The sequence below is a fragment of the Bufo bufo genome, chromosome 1 (genome assembly GCF_905171765.1).
Source record: "Bufo bufo chromosome 1, aBufBuf1.1, whole genome shotgun sequence".
In the NCBI taxonomy this organism is placed as follows: Eukaryota; Metazoa; Chordata; class Amphibia; order Anura; family Bufonidae; genus Bufo; species Bufo bufo.
In genome coordinates this window covers 219,007,078-219,023,963 of record NC_053389.1, presented here as the reverse complement: position 1 = coordinate 219,023,963, position 16,886 = coordinate 219,007,078, and the positions used below count along the sequence as shown (strand labels likewise).

General features: G+C 47.1%; 1 protein-coding gene across 1 annotated transcript in view; it reads right to left on the bottom strand.

Moving 5' to 3' along the window:
* Positions 1-16,387, bottom strand: part of PIK3C2G (phosphatidylinositol-4-phosphate 3-kinase catalytic subunit type 2 gamma) — a 145,320-nt gene extending 128,933 nt beyond the window's left edge. Inside the window, exon 1 of the mRNA XM_040435314.1 lies at positions 16,330-16,387. The gene's annotated coding sequence lies outside the window, so the exon portion shown is untranslated. The remainder of the gene's footprint in view (positions 1-16,329) is intronic.
* Between the last annotated feature and the right edge of the window lie 499 nt (positions 16,388-16,886).

Below are 16,886 nucleotides of genomic sequence, written 5' to 3'. Positions count from 1 at the left end.
TCTCTCACAACCGGAAAGAATCGCAATGCGAACTTACATCTCCGAGAGTCTCGAAAAGGGGCATATTCGTCCCTCAAAGTCACCTGTGGCCGCGGGTTTTTTTTTTGTTAAAAAGAAAGATGGCTCTCTGAGACCTTGCCTAGATTTTAGGGAGCTGAACCGTATCACGATTCGCGATCCCTATCCCCTTCCTCTGATCCCGGACCTCTTCAATCAAATTGTTGGGGCCAAGGTGTTTTCCAAATTGGATTTGAGAGGCGCGTACAACCTGGTCAGGGTTAGAGAGGGGGATGAATGGAAAACGGCCTTTAATACCCCTGACGGGCATTTCGAGAATCTCGTTATGCCTTTCGGCCTGATGAATGCTCCGGCCGTCTTTCAGCATTTTGTTAATAGTATTTTCTATCATTTAATGGGGAAATTCGTATTGGTATATCTTGATGATATTTTGATTTTTTCCCCTGATGTTCAGACCCATCAGGATCATCTTTTTCAGGTTCTGCAGATTCTGCGGGAAAATAAATTGTACGCCAAGCTGGAGAAATGTCTTTTTATGGTATCGGAGATTCAATTTCTGGGTTTTCTCCTCTCTGCTTCTGGTTTTCGCATGGATCCCGAGAAGGTCCGTGCTGTACTTGAGTGGGAGCTTCCTGAGAATCAGAAGGCATTGATGCGCTTTCTGGGTTTTGCGAACTATTACAGAAAGTTCATTTTGAATTATTCCTCTGTTGTCAAACCCCTCACTGACATGACAAAAAAGGGGGCGGATTTTTCCTCTTGGTCGGAGGAGGCGCTTGCAGCCTTTTCTAAGATTAAAGAGAATTTTGCGTCTGCTCCCGTCTTGGTGCATCCCGATGTTTCCTTACCTTTTATTGTTGAGGTGGATGCTTCCGAGGTGGGTGTGGGTGCGGTTTTGTCCCAGGGCCCTTCCCCTGCCAAGTGGCGACCCTGTGCCTTTTTCTCTAAAAAACTCTCCCCGGCAGAGAGAAACTATGATGTGGGAGATAGGGAGTTGTTGGCCATCAAGTTGGCTTTCGAGGAATGGCGCCATTGGTTGGAGGGGGCCAGGCACCCTATCACCGTTTTTACCGACCATAAGAATCTGGCATACTTGGAGTCGGCCAGGCGTATGAATCCGAGACAGGCCAGATGGTCTCTGTTCTTCTCCAGATTCAATTTTGTTGTTACATTCCGACCTGGGATAAAAAATGTGAAGGCTGATGCTCTCTCTCGCTGTTTTCCGGGAGGAGGAAACTCTGAGGACCCGGGTCCCATTTTGGCGGAGGGGGTAGTTGTTTCTGCTCTATATTCCGATTTGGAGGCCGAGGTCCAGGCTGCCCAGACTGAGACACCTGCCCGTTGTCCTTCTGGGAAGTTGTTCGTGCCTCCTGAGCTACGTCACAAACTCTTTAAGGAGCATCATGATACGGTTCTTGCTGGTCACCCCGGGAGTAGAGCCACGGTGGATCTCATTGCTCGGAGATTTTGGTGGCCGGCTCTTCGTAAGTCGGTGGAGGGTTTTGTGGCTGCTTGTGAGACGTGCTCTCGCGCTAAGGTCCCTCGTTCACGGCCTTCAGGTTCCCTTCTCCCGTTACCCATTCCTTCCCGTCCTTGGACACACCTGTCCATGGACTTTATCACGGATCTTCCTCGTTCCTCGGGGAAGTCGGTGATCCTGGTGGTGGTGGACCGTTTTAGCAAGATGGCTCATTTCGTACCTTTCCCTGGTTTACCCAATGCTAAAACGTTGGCGCAAGCTTTTGTCGACCATATTGTTAAATTGCACGGCATTCCCTCTGATATTGTTTCCGATAGAGGCACGCAGTTTGTGTCCAGGTTCTGGAAGGCTTTCTGTTCTCGCCTGGGGGTTCGGCTGTCCTTCTCTTCTGCTTTTCATCCGCAGTCGAATGGTCAGACTGAGCGCCTTAATCAGAATCTGGAGACATATTTGCGCTGTTTTGTTTCAGAGAACCAGGAGGATTGGTGTTCATTTCTCCCTCTTGCTGAGTTTGCTCTGAACAACCGTCGTCAGGAATCTTCTGGTGAGTCACCATTCTTTGGTGCATATGGGTTCCATCCGCAGTTTGGTACATTCTCGGGAGGGGCTCTTTCTGGTTTACCTGAGGAGGAGAGATTTTCCTCGTCTTTGTCTACCATTTGGCAAAAGATTCAGAGTAATCTTAAAAAGATGAGTGAGAGGTATAAGCGTGTGGCTGATAAGAGACGTGTGCCTGGTCCGGACCTGAATGTGGGTGATCTGGTGTGGTTGTCTACTAGAAACATTAAGTTGAAGGTTCCCTCCTGGAAATTGGGTCCCAAGTTTATTGGGCCTTATAAAATCTTGTCAGTCATCAATCCTGTTGCCTTCCGTCTTGATCTTCCACGGGTTTGGAAGATACATAATGTATTTCACAGATCTCTCTTAAAACCATATGTCCAGCCCACGGTACCCTCCTCTTTGCCTCCTCCTCCGATTTTGGTTGATGGCAATCTGGAGTTTGAGGTTTCCAGAATTGTGGACTCTCGCATGGTCCGCGGTTCTCTTCAGTACCTCGTTCATTGGAAGGGTTATGGTCCTGAGGAGAGGATGTGGGTTCCGGTGTCGGACATTAAAGCCACTCGCCTCATCAGGGCATTTCATAGGGCTCATCCTGAGAAGGTGGGTCCTGGGTGTCCGGAGTCCACCCGTAGAGGGGGGGGTACTGTCACTACCAGAGCTTTGGGACGTTCTCACAGCTCTGTTTCTCCACCCCTGTGATGATGTCACTACTAGAGCTGGGAGGCGTTCTCACTAGAGTTGTTGCGATACCAAATTTTTGATTCGGTTTCGATACCATGAAAAAGTATTGCGATACTCGATACCATTCGATACCACGCGAAAAAAATAAACAAAAAAAGCCACGTGCATTCCTCATTTTTAAAAATGGCGAATCGCGCAGTTTTTATTTTATTTTTTCTGTTCCGGCATTCACCACCTAGATTTTTTTTTTTATATTTTAATAGTTTGGACTTTTCTGACGTGGCGATGTAATATGTTTATTTATATATTTTATATGTGAAATTGGGAAAAGGGGGGTGATTTATACTTCATATTTTAGTGTTTTTTTTTTTTTTCACTTTTTATTTAATAACTATTTCCCCCCTTAGGGGCTAGAACCTGGGATCTTTCATCCCTTTTCCTATTCACCCTGATAGATCTCTATCAGGGTGAATAGGACTCCACACTGTCCCTGCTGCTCTGTGCTTTGTGCACACAGCATCAGGGATGTTACCATGGCAACCAGGGCTTCTGTAGCGTCCTGGCTGCCATGGTAACCGATCGGAGCCCCAGGCTTACACAGCTGGGGCTCCGATCAGAAGCTGCCACTGCACCACCAATGAGGGGGAGTGGAGAGGTCCCTGTGGCCACTGCCACCAATGATTTTAATACTGGAGGGTTGAAAGGGGCCGGCGCACTGTGCCACCAATGATTTTAATGGGATGGGGGGATTGAGGGGGGGGGGGGGGGGCACACTGCACCACCAATGATTTTACCCCTTTATACAGGAGGCGGGTACTAGCAGATCAGCGGCAGTTAACTGCCGCTGATCGCAGCTCCCTGTCAGGGGCAGGGTGCCGGCAATGCGATTCTGCTGCCGGCACCCGCCTCCTGTATGTGTTAAAGACTGACTACTGTATATGAGTCCAGACTTTCACTATTAGGCCACACAGAGCGGCGCCCAGCGATGTCTCAGCACTCACCATTTAGTCCTGGGCGCCGCTCCGTTCGCCCGCAGTGCCCCATTACTGTCTCCTCTCCTGCTCCACATGCTGCTGATTACTATCGGAGCGATGGGAGGAGACATCAGCTTCACTAGTGGGCGTTCCTTCTCCCTGGCTGTAGCGCTGTCCAATCGCAGCGCAGGGAAAAGGAACGCCCACTAGTGAAGCTGATGTCTCCTCCCATCGCTCCGATAGTAATCCTATCATTGGTGGCGCAGTGCGCCCGCCCCTCCTCCGCCCCTCTCTTCTCATTGCCGCCCCTCCTCCACCCCCTCTCTTCTCATTGCCGCCCCTACTCCGCCCCTCTCTTCTCATTGCCGCCCCTCTCTTCTCATTGGTGGCAGCGGCAGCAGCACAGGGGGAGGGAGGACAGCTTCCTTCTCCCCGTGCTGCTGAGAGAGAACATGAGCGCGCCGATAGCAGCGCGCTCATGTTCAGAGATACTAGACTGCGCAGAAGCGCAGCCCAGTATCGAAAAAACGGAAATCCCGGTATCGTATCGATACCGGGACAAAAGTATCGATTGGGTATCGAAATTTCGATACCCGCAACAACCCTAGTTCTCACTACTCTGTTTACTTCTGGTTTCTTTCACCACAGCTGTCCTTCATGTGTTTGATTTCCTTCTCTTTATATCACCCCTCCTCCTATGATAGGATGTGGATTATAGTTCTCACTTCAGTTGTGGCTCTTGCTTTGGTTTCTTCACTTGTAGCTATCAGTCCACTGGACCTGTGTTCTGCTGCAGCTAGCACTCCGGATTTTGCCAGCCTGTCCTTGGATCCGTCTTCTCTGCGGCTACAACACCTTCAGCTAAGTCTGCAGACATTGTTGTATTCCTGTTTGTTTTCTGACTGGATCTGAGGTGGCCACGGTTCCCTCCATATACTGAGTAGGGCACTGGTGGCCGTGCCCCTTCCACTATTGTAGGGGTTACAGTGGTCATTAGTCTTAGGCACGTGGGCATGCCTCGTTCCGCCTTTTGGATCCGGGCATGTGCTTTAGCAGAATAGGGAAAGCGTTGAGGGTCGGACAGGGGTCACCCTTTATCCTCCCTAGTTCTGGGTCCAGTCAGTTGCTCTGTACTGTGAATTACTATCGTTGCTCACATACACCCGTGACACATACAGAGCGAGACACAGCATCCCCACATACCTTATTCCGATACAGTGTGGTCGCAGGACCTGCGATCACGTGACCATGACGTTTGTGGTCACGCGATGGGTCATGTGATCGGAAAGATGAGCGGTCTCTGGACAGCGCGGGTGGCTTTAAATAGTGCACATGTCGCATCGCTGATGCTGAGGCTTTAAATAGTCCACATGTCGCATCGCTGACATGGAGGTAAGTAGAAATGTTTATTATTTTTTTTTAATACCCGACTGTTACTGGCACATGGGGGGAGGGGGGTTGGCACCTGATACTGGCACCTGGGGGGGAGGGGGGGTTGGCACCTGATACCGGCACATGGGGGGGAGAGAGGCACCTGATACTGGCACCTGGGGGGGAGGGGGTTTGGCACCTGATACTGGCACCTGGGGGGGGAGAGAGGCACCTGATACTGGCACATGGGGGGGAGAGGGGTTGGCACCTGATACTGGCACATGGGGGGGGAGGGAGAGAGGCACTTGATACTGGCACTTTTTTTGTGGGGGGGGTGGCACTATGATACTGGGACATGGGGGGAGGAGAGAGGCACTTGATACTGGCATATGGGGGGGTTGGCACTTGATACTGGCACATGGGTGGGTTTGGCACTATGATACTGGCACATAGGGGGGAGAGAGGCACTTGATACTGGCACTTTTTTGAGGGGGGGGGGAGATGGCACTATGATACTGGGACATGGGGTGGAAGAGAGAGGCACTTGATACTGGCACATGGGGGGGTTTGGCACTATGATACTGGCACATGGGGGGTGGGAAGGAGAGAGGCACTTGATACTGGCACATTGGGGGGGGGGGGATGGCACTATGATACTGGGACATGTGGGGGGGAGGAGAGAGGCAATTGATACTGGCACATGATGGGGGGGGCATCTATGGGGACACTTACTGGCACATTATTGGGGGACATTATGGGGGACACTAGGCCGGCAGCCTATCAGAGGCCGGACACTGAGGGGCATCTACTGGGGCACTATATATGGGGCATTTTATACTGGTACATTATGCGGGGCACTAGCAGGAAGGGGGGAGAGGAGCACTATGGGGGAATTTACTGGGGGCACTATATAGGGGTATTTTATACTGGGACATTATGGGGGCACTATGGGGCACTATGCTCAGCTCAGTCTATGAAAAAAGGGGATAAGACATTCTTCAGATATATAAATGAAAAAAGGAAATTAAAACAAGGAATAACTAAATTAAAAACAAAGGACGGAAGGTATGTAGAAGAGAATAAAGGGCTAGCCGACTGCCTTAATGAATACTTCTGTTCAGTTTTTACAAAAGAAAAAGGAGAAGGACCTCCACTAGAAAGAATGACTATTAAATCGTTTGATGCATGTATCTTTACAGAGGAAGATGTTCTAAGTTTGCTGTCTAAGGTGAAGACAGATAAGTCACAGGGGCCTGATGAGATACACCCAAAATTATTAAAAGAGCTTAGTGGTGAGCTGGCAAAACCGTTAACAGATTTATTTAACCAATCATTAGTAACAGGAGTCGTCCCGGAAGATTGGAAATTGGCAAATGTCGTGCCCATTCACAAGAAAGGTAGTAGGGAGGAATCGAGCAACTATAGACCAGTGAGTCTGACATCAATAGTAGGCAAATTAATGGAAACCCTATTAAAGGATAGGATTGTGGAACATCTAAAATCCCATGGATTGCAAGATGAAAAACAACATGGGTTTACTTCAGGGAGATCATGTCAAACAAATCTTATAGATTTTTTTGACTGGGTGAATAAAATAATAGACGGTGGAGGTGCAGTAGACATCGCATATCTAGATTTTAGTAAGGCTTTTGACACTGTCCCACATAGAAGACTTATCAATAAACTGCAGTCATTGAGCATGGACTCCCATATTGTTGAGTGGATTAGGCAGTGGCTGAGTGACAGACAACAGAGGGTTGTAGTCAATGGAGAACATTCAAAACAAGGTAATGTTACCAGTGGGGTTCCACAGGGATCTGTACTGGGACCGATTTTGTTTAATATCTTCATAAGTGATATTGCAAAAGGCCTCGCTGGTAAGGTTTGTCTTTTTGCTGATGACACAAAGATATGTAACAGGGTTGATGTTCCTGGAGGGAAACGCCAAATGGAAAAGGATTTAGGAAAACTAGAAGAATGGTCAGAACTCTGGAAACTGAAATTTAATGTGGATAAGTGCAAGATAATGCACCTGGGGCGTAAAAACCCAAGGGCAGAATATAGAATATTTGACACAGTCCTGACCTCAGTATCTGAGGAAAGGGATTTAGGAGTAATTATTTCAGAAGACTTAAAGGTGGGAAGACAATGTAATAGAGCAGCACGAAATGCCAGCAGAATGCTTGGATGTATAGGGAGAGGTATAAGCAGTAGAAAGAGTGAAGTGCTTATGCCGCTGTACAGAACACTGGTGAGACCTCACTTGGAGTATTGTGCGCAGTACTGGAGGCCATATCTCCAGAAGGATATAGATACTCTAGAGAGAGTTCAGAGAAGAGCTACTAAACTAGTACATGGATTGCAGGATAAAACTTACCAGGAAAGGTTAAAGGACCTTAATATGTATAGCTTGGAAGAAAGAAGAGACAGAGGGGATATGATAGAAACTTTTAAATACATAAAGGGAATCAACTCGGTAAAGGAAGAGAGCATATTTAAAAGAAGAAAAACTACCACAAGAGGACACAGTTTTAAATTAGAGGGGCAAAGGTTTAAAAGTAATATAAGGAAGTATTACTTTACTGAGAGAGTAGTGGATGCATGGAATAGCCTTCCTGCAGAAGTGGTAGCTGCAAATACAGTGAAGGGGTTTAAGCATGCATGGGATAGGCATAAGGCCATCCTTTATATAAGATAGGGCCAGGGGCTATCCATAGTATTCAGTATATTGGGCAGACTAGATGGGCCAAATGGTTCTTATCTGCCGACACATTCTATGTTTCTATGTTTCTATGTTTCTATGGGGACATTAGCTCAACTGGGGGCATTACAAGGGGGTATTTTTGCACTGTCACATTATAAGGAGAATTATTACTACTGGGGGGCATTATAGTGGGCGTTATACTGCATGGGGCGGCCACAAGGAGACGTTATACTGTATGGGGCGGCCACAAGGAGACGTTATACTGTATGGGGCAGCCACAAGGAGACGTTACACTGTATGGGGGCAGCCACAAGGAGACGTTATACTGTATGGGGGCGGCCACAAGGAGACGTTATACTGTATGGGGGCGGCTACAAGGAGACGTTATACTGTATGGGGGGCAGCCACAAGGAGACGTTATACTGTATGGGGGCAGCCACAAGGAGACGTTATACTGCATGGGGCGGCCACAAGGAGACGTTATACTGTATGGGGGCAGCCACAAGGAGAGGTTATACTGTATGGGGGCGGCCACAAGGAGACGTTATACTGCATGGGGCGGCCACAAGGAGACGTTATACTGTATGGGGGCAGCCACAAGGAGAGGTTATACTGTATGGAGGCAGCCACAAGGAGACGTTATACTGTATGGGGGCGGCCACAAGGAGACGTTATACTGCATGGGGCGGCCACAAGGAGACGTTATACTGTATGGGGGCAGCCACAAGGAGAGGTTATACTGTATGGGGGCGGCCACAAGGAGACGTTATACTGTATGGGGGGCAGCCACAAGGAGAGGTTATACTGTATGGGGGCGGCCACAAGGAGAGGTTATACTGTATGGGGCGGCCACAAGGAGACGTTATACTGTATGGGGCGGCCACAAGGAGACGTTATACTGTATGGGGCGGCCACAAGGAGACGTTATACTGTATGGGGGCAGCCACAAGGAGACGTTACACTGTATGGGGGCAGCCACAAGGAGACATTATACTGTATGGGGGTGGCCACAAGGAGACGTTATGCTGTATGGGGGCAGCCACAAGGAGACATTATACTGTATGGGGGCGGCCACAAGGAGACGTTATACTGTATGGGGGCGGCCACAAGGAGACGCTATACTGTATGGGGGCGGCCACAAGGAGACGTTACACTGTATGGGGGGCAGCTACAAGGAGAAGTTATACTGTATGGGGGCAGCCACAAGGAGACGTTATACTGTATGGGGCAGCCACAAGGAGACGTTATACTGTATGGGGCAGCCACAAGGAGACGTTATACTGTATGGGGCAGCCACAAGGAGACGTTATACTGTATGGGGGCAGCCACAAGGAGACGTTACACTGTATGGGGGCAGCCACAAGGAGACGTTATACTGTATGGGACGGCCACAAGGAGACGCTACTGTAAGGAGTCAGGAAAACAATTTTTGAAGCCCCCCTCCTCAGTATAATAGTCTTGTGGCCATCATACAGTAATGTATATTTCTTCTTGCCCTAATGCCTGCTTTTAGAGATCAATGTGCAGCTTGCAGGCAGGAAGGGAAGGACCAGGGCCATAGAAGACAGACACTATCACTTTTAGAGGGACTCGCTCCTGGCAAACACAGCTCTGCTGCAGTGAATGCAGTGGAGCAGACTGTGATGTAATTATAGTTATTGCAGGGACTCAGAGAATCGTCTGAGAGTTTATTAGTTAAAAGAATCTAATGAGTCAGAGACTGTGTCACCGAGTCCCTGCCAGACTTCCTGCTCTGCTACATGCACCCTGTACACACCCAGCTCCACTACATGCTATGCTAATAATGCCCCCCCTTCCCCCGGACGGACTTACAGGGAGCCGCAGAGCAGGAAGCCTGGCAGGGACTCGGTGACAAGGTCTGTGACTCATTGGATTCTTTTAACTAATAAACTGTCAGACGATTCTCTGAGTCCCTGCACTACGCTCCCTGTGCTGTGAGTCTCTGATTGGTTGGAGGGCGGGGAGGGGCGGGGCGGAGCTAGCTTCCACTGTCGGCTCCTATTACACAGTGCCTGCTGCTGCCCTCTGAAGCTGTTAGCTGTGCGAGGTGCAGGGGCAGGGACATCCCTAGTCTTAACCAACAAACATGGCTGGCGACTGTGGATGTTGCCTCTTTGTATACCTGCATTCCAAATGATTTAGGCATGAGGGGTGGAAGAAGCCCTTAATGGGGATCCGGATTTAACAGAACATCAAACACAGTTCATTTTGAACTGTGTCGCTTTCTGCCTATCCCATAACTATTTCCTCTACAAAGATAGTTTCTATTTGCAGCAGTCTGGCGTGGCAATGGGGGCGAAATTCGCCCCCAGCCTCGCAAATCTATTTATGACTATGTGGGAAAGAGAGATAATCAACCCCATCTTGGAGAAAAAAACTGAAAGAGGAACCCTGACGGTATGGCGTCGTTATATCGATGACTGCCTGCTCATATGGGAGGGCAGTAAAGAGGGTTTGGAAGATTTCCTTAAAGCGAACCTTTCACCTGGATTTCACTTAATAAACTATCAAAAGTACCTTATAGATTATCCTCATTGTGTTAGCACACGGTCTTGTCCCGCTTTTCTGTCATGTATATGCATGGAAAAATCGCTTTATAAAGTACTCTTCTCCAGCTCCACAAGTCACGGTAGAAGTCAAGGGGGTAGCCCTTCCCTCACTCCAGGCTGTAACTCCCCTGCCCTAACCCCGCCTCTAAGCAGTGTAATTGACACCCGGCTCAGTCGCCGGGACTGCGCTTGTACAGGCGGCGCATGCGCCGTCGGACTCAAGCGCGATCCTGTAACTGAATCGCACATGCGCCGTCCCCGATGCCTGCCTGTCTTCTCTTCCTCACGTGCGATTCAGTTACAGGATCGCGCTTGAGTCCGACGGCGCATGCGCCGCCTGTACAAGCGCGGACACAAGTACCTGGACACAAGTGGTGATAAATACGCACACTGTGAATGGAATCTTGCACTTGTAGATCTGAGGAGGATTTTGTTACATCCTGTGAACCTGGTGAAAACCTAGTTCTCTTCCCCTTTAATCCGAGGAGAGAGGAAAAGAAAAGGAATATTCTTTCGGCAGCGCAGTCTTTGTTTGAACCTTGGCTAAGTGACAATAACCCACGTCACTATTTGCGGCTTGCAGCGCAGAGGAATTACCGTAAAACAACCAGAGACATTTCTCCTTTGTATTTTGGGTCCTAACACTAAATACTACATGTTATGCGCCATAATGGCCGCCATAAAATTCAGGGAGGTTAGTCAGCACCTCCCAGTGCGCAGGTGCACGCTGCCATGGCAAAGACCTAGAGGAAAAAAGAGACAATGCAGCAGCACCCTGCAAATCAGATAAAGTACAACAATGCCATAGTCACAAAAATTATAGTGCTAATGCTACGCTTATTTATAAAGTGAGATGCTTGGCCAATCATTTTGTAGAAGACCATCTGAGCCCGTCTGCCGTACGTCAAGGCGATCTCTGTTAGACGGGTCCTAACACTAAATACTAAATGTTATGCGCCATAATGGTCGCCATAAAATTCAGGGAGTGTTGGATCCACATGCATGCTGCCTTTTACCATTTTTGGTGCCATAATGGCCTCCATTACAAGGGATGCAGGTACCAACATGCATGCCGAGCCCACTCTATGGCACATAACAGGTAGTATTTAGTGTTAGGACCCGTCTAACAGAGATCGCCTTGACGTGCGGCAGACGGGCTCAGGGTGTAGAAGGAAAGGAATGCCATACGGTTTTTGGAGGGCAGATTTTGCTAGACAGTTTTTTTGGACGCCATGTCCCATTTGAAGCCTCCCTGATGAACCCCTAGAGTAGAAACTCCATAAAAGTGACCCCATCTAAGAAACTACACCCCTCAAGGTATTCAAAACTGATTTTAAAAAACATTGTTAACCCTTTAGGTGTTCCACAAGAGTTATTGGCAAATAGAGATGAAATTTCAGAATTTCAATTTTTTGGCAAATTTTCCATTTTAATCCATTTTTTCCAGTAACAAAGCAAGGGTTAACAGCCAAACAAAACTCAATATTTATTGCCCTGATTCTGTAGTTTATAGAAACACCCCATATGTGGTTGTAAACTACTGTACGGCACACGGCAGGGCGCAGAAGGAAAGGTGCGCCATATGGTTTCTGGAAGGCAGATTTTGCTGGATTGGTTTTTAGACACCATTTCCCATTTGAAGCCCCCTGATGCACCCCTAGAGTAGAAACTCCAAAAAAGTGGCCCCATTTTGGAAACTACAGGATAAGGTGGCAGTTTTGTTGGTACTATTTTAGGGTACATATGATTTTTGGTTGCTCTATATTACACTTTTTGTGAGGCAAAGTAACAAAAAATTGAAATTCTGAAATTTCATCTCCATTTCCCATTAAATCTTGTGGAACACTTAAAGGGTTAACAAAGTTTGTAAAATCAGTTTTGAATACCTTGAGGGGTGTAGTTTCTACTCTAGGGGTGCATCAGGGGGGGCTTCAAATGGGACATGGTGTCAAAAAAACAGTCCAGCAAAAACTGCCTTCCAAAAACCATATGGCGCTCCTTTCCTTCTGTGCCCTGCCATGTGGCCATACAGCAGTTTACAACCACATATGGGGCATTTCTATAAACTACAGAATCAGGACAATAAATATTGAGTTTTGTTTGGCTGTTAACCCTTGCTTTGTTACGGGAAAAAATGGATTAAAATGGAAAATTTGCCCAAAAATAGCTGTTTTGGCAATGTTTTTATTTTTTATCATTTACGTTTATCTGACAGGTTAGATCATGTGCTATTTTTATAGAGCAGGTTCTTACGGACGCAGCGATACCTAATATGTATACTTTTTATTTATTTAAGTTTTACACAATAATATCATTTTTGAAACAAAAAAAAATCCCACTTGGTTCTTGAAGATCCAGTGGGTCTGATGTCTGTATAATACAGTACAGTACACTATATAGTGTATTGTACTGTATTTTACTTACACTTTGTCTGAACAGATCTCTGTCTTTAGCATAGATCTGTTCAGCACCATGGACAGCAGGATGCCTGAGAAGGCGTCCTGTTGTCATGGGAACCTTCTCCGTCTGCCACAACTGAGCAGACGGGGAAGGAGAAGGAGGGGGGCTCCCTCCCTCTGTGACACCATCCTGTCTGGGGGCTGCAAAGGCACAGCAGTACCCCGATGGGAGATTGAGGGAGCTCCCTGACTGTTAACCTCTGCTCTTCCATACAGCGGTCCGTACGGACTGCGGTAGGGAAAGGGTTAAACGGCTGACATCAAAGCACAGATGTCAGACGTTTTTACTAGAGTGTCAGCAATGTGCTGACACTCTGGTATACCCACTGGACGCCAATGAATATTCAAGAGGAGGCGGGCAGGGGATCGCGATCCCGCCTGCCGCACCGCCCGCCTCCCGCACCTCCCGCACCGCTTGCAACCCCCCCCTGCACCACCCGCCAGCATAAAATCATTCAGGGGTGCAGGGGGGGGGGGGTAAAAAATCTTTATTTTAGGCATTTAAAAGTTTCTGATCGCGGGGATCAGAAACTGCAAAAAGCGCTGCAAACCGCAGGTCTGAATTGACCTGCGGTTTGCAGCGATCGCCGATACGGGGGAAGGGGGGGTCACAGGACCCCCCTCGGCATTGACCCAAGGTGCCTGGCTGTGTGTAACAGCCGGGGTCTCAGCGCTGTCACCATGTCTGCAGACATGGTGTCAGTTTAATGCCATGACGTGTATACTCGTCATGGAGTGCTAAGTAGCAGTGTTCCATGACGAGTATACTCGTCATAGGTCGGGAAGGGGTTAAAGGGCCCTGTGTTAGTACCCTGCGCAGGCTGCAATTGGCGTCAAGAACAAAACTATAGACTATCACTTACATCTGACCCAGCCATTGCATATTTTGGCATCAGAGTGCATACCCCGATCCAGCTCATTGCACATCCAAGCTGAAGCTAGAGCTTGAGGTACTCAAAGTGAGGACAAAAAGTTCCTAAGATTAAAGTAAGAGACAGCCTACAGACTACAGCTAACCTAATTTCCAGCAGAAGAGGAGAAGTTCCTATTTACTCCAGCTAGCATAGCAGAGCTGAGATTATTGCAGAAGTGTTTGCCTGCCAGAATAAGCCAATACCTGCTGATGACCAAGATATTGTTTGAAAACTGTTTGGATTACCATTTATGCAAAGTAAAGTTGTGTTCTGCGTTACTACAAGTCTGGACTCAATTATTCCTTCATCATCCAAGTTATTCTTCCCTTTTGCACTTGCTTCGGACTACACCACTTCTGGGATCCAAGAATATCCAGGTAGGAGCACCGTGACACATGCATACAACATCTACACCACTCTAGCAATCCTACATCTGGGTACCAACACTACCATCTACAAAGGGGACTCGATGTCCTCATTGCTTACCTGAACTGGCGTCACGTTTACTTGCTCTATAAGAGGGACATATTTCGTAGAAACCTCCTCAGGGGCAAGGGATACCCCGGATGCTGGCAGTGGGCCGCTGCAGATTGAGAGGGGTTGATTGGGGAGGGGGGCAGATGAATAAAATCTATTGGTTCCTGGTATCAGACATTTCAGGATGGAGAGGGGCTAATTGGGGTGGCAGATGAATAAAATCTATTGATCCCTGGTCCCAGACATTTCAGGATGGAGAGAAGCTGATTGAACGGCAGGTGAATACAATCTACTGGTCCCGGGCAGGGATGTCCAACCTGCGGCCCTCCAGCTGTTGCAAAACTACAACTCCCAGCATGCATGGACAGCTTACAGCAAGGAATGATGGGAGTTGTAGTTTTACAACAGCTAGAGGGCCGCAGTTTGAGCATACCTGGTCTCGGGTATTAGACATTTCCGCATGGAGAGAGGATGATCATGAGACAGATTAATTCAATCTATTGGTCCCTGTTATCAGCCAGCTATTTACAGTTTATAAATGAAACAGAGTCAAAGCCAAAGTGATTCCCACATGCAGGGGCGGACTGGGAACTTAAAGTGACCCTGGAAAAAATACTAAAAGTGGACCCGTTTTGTAGTTGGGGCCAAATTGATGGAGTGCAGGGCCAGCAATAACATATTGTGGCACATTATACCATCCCAACAGAGCCAAATACAACAGTGCATCACAAAATACTGCCAACAAAATAATCCCCAAATACTTCCGCTAGTCGGCCATAAGTAGGGCCCTGTAGCTGGCCAACTAAGACCTGTCCTAGGCTGCTAATATAGCTTATATGTTTATACAACTAAACCTGACAATAACCTTAATACAGTTCCTATGTTTGTGTGTTAAAGACAAAAGCAGAGATATATACAGTGACTTCATGTTTGGATATCATATAACTGTTATATATTGTGTTCACAGAAGCAGAAAAGATAGTTTGCCTTTAAGATTCATTATATGGATGTGAGGTAAGCTCAATGACACAGCAGAAACAACAGAAAGCATAGACTTAAACTGTTGTTGCTGGGCAGGAGACTAGACCAAACACAGCCAGCCTCACACACAGCAGGAGTTTTGACCAATTACAGCCAGCCTCACACACAGCTTGTGTGGGAAATTCTCCTAGCAGGAGCTGCTGGAATCATTATTCACCAGAGAGAGAAGCTGAACAGACATTAACTCCACTAAGAGCTGTGTTTTATGGAAGCAGAGAGGCCAAAATAGGTATTTAAAACAGTATTATAATGTTCCTATTGTTAATATAGTGATTAGAACTGTATACTGAACCAGTTATATGTGTGTTTCATTACAGTTCCACCAAATAAAACCACAAATTCAATTGCAAACTACAAATACAATACAAACAATCGCAACCATTCAAATTCCATATTGCAATCCAAATTGCATACAACCATACCAGATCATACTCAATTAATCTGCAAATAGTTACTGCTAACTGCATACTGCAAATTGCGACCAAATTCTGTAAGTAGAACTATTAGTTAGACCTCAGATATACCTCTCAGAGAGATCATAAAGTGCTTAAATAACTTAAAGTCAGAGTACAGATACTCAAGAGATACAGTAAATATATCCACTATTTTATGTTGAATGACAAGATTGAACAGTTGAACCACCATCTTATGCATACCGCCATCTTGTGATATCTTTTCAACACGTGTTATGTACATGGACTATCTGCTGCGGAGTCGGCAGTGTTATATATGAAGAAAAGTTGAAGTTAATAAAGAAGTTATTTCAAGCATTTGGTGTGCTCTTTAAGCCTATTGTTTCCATAGAACAGCACTAGATGAATTACAGAGTAACAAAAAAGTCTGGTTGGACTAAAAAGTTAGAGATATCAAAATTCTTCTAATGCCACAGCGCAAAAGGCACTTCATAGTGCTGCGCCTGCCACAGGCCCAGGTGACCCCCTGGGAAATTTCCCTGTAAGGTCTATGGCCAATCCGCCCCTGCCCACATGTCCATGATAAGGACAGGGATACAGAATCCTGACCCCACTAGAGATGTTAGAAGTTTGTGGGGCATCAAGTGCCTTGAGCATTCCCATTACCTGTGTCCTAGCTCCAGGGATTCCTTCTCTCGCTCACACTGCGCTCAGCGTCTGTTATGGCCTCAGTTCCTGTCTTTACCTTAGATAATGAGAATGGAAAGTGATAAGAAAGTGTTACCTCATGTCCTGGTTACACATTACCAAGGACAGTTCTGCCCAGCAAATCTGACAAGCTATACACATGTATAGTTACATACGCTACATAATTACAGAGAAGGTGGTGAAGTGGTGGCGAGCATATTACTGGTCACTCACCTTTCCTTGATGCAGGTTATATCTGCACGTCTAGAAAATATATATTTTCTGGAGTTTCCAAGTCAGGAGTAGACGTCATGTTAGGATTCGTCTACCATGAAGATGCTGCAGTCTCCGGTTCAGTTATGTCAGTGGATTGTCTCTTCTCGTAATCACACATAATACTGATGTTTCTGCTTGTCCTGTTTGGTGCAAACAAGAAGGCATCTGAAGAATGTTCCCACAGTGCAGGCTGCTCTACCTGCATAGATTTAAAAAATGAAAGAAATGAGTGTGAAGCCACAAGGTAAAGTCATGCACTT